Source organism: Zea mays, unplaced genomic scaffold (assembly GCF_902167145.1).
Source record: "Zea mays cultivar B73 unplaced genomic scaffold, Zm-B73-REFERENCE-NAM-5.0 scaffold_46, whole genome shotgun sequence".
NCBI classification, from domain to species: Eukaryota; Viridiplantae; Streptophyta; class Magnoliopsida; order Poales; family Poaceae; genus Zea; species Zea mays.
In genome coordinates, this window is record NW_023367102.1 from 68,748 (window position 1) to 74,450 (window position 5,703).

Here is a 5,703-nt window from a genome sequence, read left to right on the forward strand (position 1 = left end):
AATGTGATCTATGGCAAGGAAACATATGTGGAGACCATTTCTTCGGTACTATCGATGATAAATGGCCACACAACCCCCATTTTTTATGAAAATAGCCATGAGCGACCATTTTCAATAATATTAGAGGCTAAGACCTACGGATTTTTGACCAAGAAATGGTCTCCACCAGAAATCCAAGAATGTGATCTATGGCAAGGAAACATATGTGGGGTGAGGTGTATGAGCCTATGGTCGATGATCAATGGCCACACAACCCCCATTTTTGTCGAAAATAGCCATGAACGACCATTTTCAATAATACCGAAGGCTAACACCTACGGATTTTTGACCAAGAAATGATCTCCACCAGAAATCCAAGAATGTGATCTATGGCAAGGAAACATATGTGGGGTGAGGTGTATGAGCGTCTGGTCGATGATCAATGGCCACACAACCCCCATTTTTGTCGAAAATAGCCATGAACGACCATTTTCAATAATACCGAAGGCTAACACCTACGGATTTTTGACCAAGAAATGATCTCCACCAGAAATCCAAGAATGTGATCTATGGCAAGGAAACATATGTGGGGTGAGGTGTATGAGCGTCTGGTCGATGATCAATGGCCACACAACCCCCATTTTTGTCGAAAATAGCCATGAACGACCATTTTCAATAATACCGAAGGCTAACACCTACGGATTTTTGACCAAGAAATGATCTCCACCAGAAATCCAAGAATGTGATCTATGGCAAGGAAACATATGTGGGGTGAGGTGTATGAGCCTCTGGTCGACGATCAATGGCCACACAACCCTAATTTTTGTCGAAAATAGCCATGAACGACCATTTTCAATGACACTGAATGCTAACACCTACGGATTTTTGACCAAGAAATGGTCTCCACCAGAAATCCAAGAATGTGATCTATGGCAAGGAAACATATGTGGAGACCATTTCTTCGGTACTATCGATGATAAATGGCCACACAACCCCCATTTTTTATGAAAATAGCCATGAGCGACCTTGAAAATAGCCATGAGCGACCATTTTCAATAATACTAGAGGCTAACACCTACGGATTTTAGACCAAGAAATGGTCTCCACCAGAAATCCAAGAATGTGATCTATGGCAAGGAAACATATGTGGGGTGAGGTGTATGAGCGTCTGGTCGATGATCAATGGCCACACAACCCCCATTTTTGTCGAAAATAGCCATGAACGACCATTTTCAATAATACCGAAGGCTAACACCTACGGATTTTTTACCAAGAAATGGTCTCCACCAGAAATCCAAGAATGTGATCTATGGCAAGGAAACATATGTGGGGTGAGGTGTATGAGCCTCTGGTCGATGATCAATGGCCACACAACCCCCATTTTTGTCGAAAATAGCCATGAACGACCATTTTCAATAATATCGAAAGCCATGAGCGACCTTGAAAATAGCCATGAGCGACCATTTTTTATGAAAATAGCCATGAGCGACCTTGAAAATAGCCATGAGCGACCATTTTCAATAATACTAGAGGCTAACACCTACGGATTTTTGACCAACAAATGGTCTCCACCAGAAATCCAAGAATGTGGTCTATGGCAAGGAAACATATGTGGGGTGAGGTGTATGAGCCTTTGGTCGATGATCAATGGCCACACAACCCCCATTTTTGTCGAAAATAGCCATGAACAACCATTTTCAATAGATTACATTCTTGGATTTCTGGTGGAGACCATTTCTTGGTTAAAAACTCGTACGTGTTAGCCTTCGGTATTATTGAAAATGGTCATTCATGGCTATTTTCGACAAAAATGGGGGTTGTGTGGCCATTGATCATCGACCAGAGGCTCATACACCTCACCCCACATATGTTTCCTTGCCATAGATCACATTCTTGGATTTCTGGTGGAGACCATTTCTTGGTCAAAAATCATGAACGACCATTTTCAATAATACCGAAGGCTAACACCTACGGATTTTTGACCAAGAAATGGTCTCCACCAGAAATCCAAGAATGTGATCTACGACAAGGAAACATATGTGGGGTGAGGTGTATGAGCCTCTGGTCGACGATCAATGGCCACACAACCCCCATTTTGCCAAAAATAGCCATGAATGACCATTTTCAATAATACCGAAGGCTAACACGTACGAGTTTTTAACCAAGAAATGGTCTCCACCAGAAATCCAAGAATGTAATCTATTGAAAATGGTCGTTCATGGCTATTTTCGACAAAAATGGGGGTTGTGTGGCCATTGATCATCGACCAATGGCTCATACACCTCACCCCACATATGTTTCCTTGCCATAGACCACATTCTTGGATTTCTGGTGGAGACCATTTGTTGGTCAAAAATCCGTAGGTGTTAGCTTTCGATATTATTGAAAATGGTCGTTCATGGCTATTTTCATCAAAAATGGGGGTTGTGTGGCCATTTATCATCGACTAGAGGCTCATAAAACTCACCCCACATATGTTTCCTTGCCATAGATTACATTCTTGGATTTCTGGTGGAAACCATTTCTTGGTTAAGAACTCGTACGTGTTAGCCTTCAGTATTATTGAAAATGGTCATTCATGGCTATTTTCGGCAAAATGGGGGTTGTGTGGCCATTGATCGTCGACCAGAGGCTCATACACCTCACCCCACATATATTTCCTTGTCGTAGATCACATTCTTGGATTTCTGGTGGAGATCATTTCTTGGTCAAAAATCCGTAGGTGTTAGCCTTCGGTATTATTGAAAATGGTCGTTCATGGCTATTTTCGACAAAAATGGGGGTTGTGTGGCCATTGATCATCGACCAGACGCTCATACACCTCACCCCACATATGATTCCTTGCCATAGATCACATTCTTGGATTTCTGGTGGAGACCATTTCTTGGTCAAAAATCCGTAGGTGTTAGCCTTCGGTATTATTGAAAATGGTCGTTCATGGCTATTTTCGACAAAAATGGGGGTTGTGTGGCCATTGATCATCGACTAGACGCTCATACACCTCACCCCACATATGTTTCCTTGCCATAGATCACATTCTTGGATTTCTGGTGGAGACCATTTCTTGGTCAAAAATCCGTAGGTGTTAGCCTTCGGTATTATTGAAAATGGTCGCTCATGGCTATTTTCGACAAAAATGGGGGTTGTGTGGCCATTGATCATCGACCAGAGGCTGAAGGCTAACACCTACGGATTTTTAACCAAGAAATGGTCTCCACCAGAAATCCAAGAATGTAATCTATGGCAAGGAAACATATGTGGGGTGAGGTTTATGAGCCTCTAGTCGATGATAAATGGCCACACAACCCCCATTTTTTATGAAAATAGCCATGAGCGACCATTTTCAATAATATTAGAGGCTAAGACCTACGGATTTTTGACCAAGAAATGGTCTCCACCAGAAATCCAAGAATGTGATCTATGGCAAGGAAACATATGTGGGGTGAGGTGTATGAGCCTCTGGTCGATGATCAATGGCCACACAACCCCCATTTTTGTCGAAAATAGCCATGAATGACCATTTTCAATAATACCGAAGGCTAACACCTACGGATTTTTGACCAAGAAATGGTCTCCACCAGAAATCCAAGAATGTGATCTATGGCAAGGAAACATATGTGGGGTGAGGTGTATTAGCCTCTGGTCGATGATCAATGGCCACACAACCCCCATTTTTGCCGAAAATAGCCATGAACGACCATTTTCAATAATACCGAAGGCTAACACCTACGGATTTTTGACCAAGAAATGGTCTCCACCAGAAATCCAAGAATGTGATCTACGACAAGCAAACATATGTGGGGTGAGGGGTATGAGCCTCTGGTCGATGAGGAGACCATTTCTTGGTCTAAAATCCGTAGGTGTTAGCCTCTAGTATTATTGAAAATGGTCGCTCATGGCTATTTTCAAGGTCGCTCATGGCTATTTTCATAAAAAATGGGGGTTGTGTGGCCATTTATCATCGATAGTACCGAAGAAATGGTCTCCAAATATGTTTCCTTGCCATAGATCACATTCTTGGATTTCTGGTGGAGACCATTTCTTGGTCAAAAATCCGTAGGTGTTAGCCTTCAGTGTCATTGAAAATGGTCGTTCATGGCTATTTTCGACAAAAATTAGGGTTGTGTAGCCATTGATCGTCGACCAGAGGCTCATACACCTCACCCCACATATGTTTCCTTGCCATAGATCACATTCTTGGATTTCTGGTGGAGACCATTTCTTGGTCAAAAATCCGTAGGTGTTAGCCTTCGGTATTTTTGAAAAGGGTCGTTCATGGCTATTTTCGACAAAAATGGGGGTTGTGTGGCCATTGATCATCGACCAGATGCTCATACACCTCACCCCACATATGTTTCCTTGCCATAGATCACATTATTGGATTTCTGGTGGAGACCATTTCTTGGTCTAAAATCCGTAGGTCTTAGCCTCTAGTATTATTGAAAATGGTCATTCATGGCTATTTTCGGCAAAATGGGGGTTGTGTGGCCATTGATCGTCGACCAGAGGCTCATACACCTCACCCCACATACTTCGGTATTATTGAAAATGGTCGTTCATGGCTAATTTCGGCAAAATGGGGGTTCTGTGGCCATTGATCATCGACCAGAGGCTCGTACACCTCACCCCACATATGTTTCCTTTCCATAGATCACATTCTTGGATTTCTGGTGGAGACCATTTCTTGGTTAAAAACTCGTACGTGTTAGCCTTCGGTATTATTGAAAATGGTCATTCATGGCTATTTTCGGCAAAATGGGGGTTGTGTGGCCATTGATCATCGACCAGACGCTCATACACCTCACCCCACATATGTTTCCTTGCCATAGATCACATTCTTGGATTTCTGGTGGAGACCATTTCTTGGTCTAAAATCCGTAGGTGTTAGCCTCTAGTATTATTGAAAATGGTCGCTCATGGCTATTTTCAAGGTCGCTCATGGCTATTTTCATAAAAAATGGGGGTTGTGTGGCCATTTATCATCGACTAGAGGCTCATAAACCTCACCCCACATATGTTTCCTTGCCATAGATCACATTCTTGGATTTCTGGTGGAGACCATTTCTTGGTCAAAAACTCGTACGTGTTAGCCTTCGGTATTATTGAAAATGGTCGTTCATGGCTATTTTCGGCAAAATGGGGGTTCTGTGGCCATTGATCATCGACCAGAGGCTCGTACACCTCACCCCACATATGTTTCCTTGCTATAGATCACATTCTTGGATTTCTGGTGGAGACCATTTCTTGGTCAAAAATCCGTAGGTGTTAGCCTCTAGTATTATTGAAAATGGTCGCTCATGGCTATTTTCAAGGTCGCTCATGGCTATTTTCATAAAAAATGGGGGTTGTGTGGCCATTTATCATCGACTAGAGGCTCATAAACCTCACCCCACATATGTTTCCTTGCCATAGATTACATTCTTGGATTTCTGGTGGAAACCATTTCTTGGTCAAAAATCCGTACGTGTTAGCCTTCGGTATTATTGAAAATGGTCGCTCATGGCTATTTTCAAGGTCGCTCATGGCTATTTTCATAAAAAATGGGGGTTGTGTGGCCATTTATCATCGACTAGAGGCTCATAAACCTCACCCCACATATGTTTCCTTGCCATAGATCACATTCTTGGATTTCTGGTGGAGACCATTTCTTGGTCAAAAACTCGTACGTGTTAGCCTTCGGTATTATTAAAAATGGTCGTTCATGGCTATTTTCGGCAAAATGGG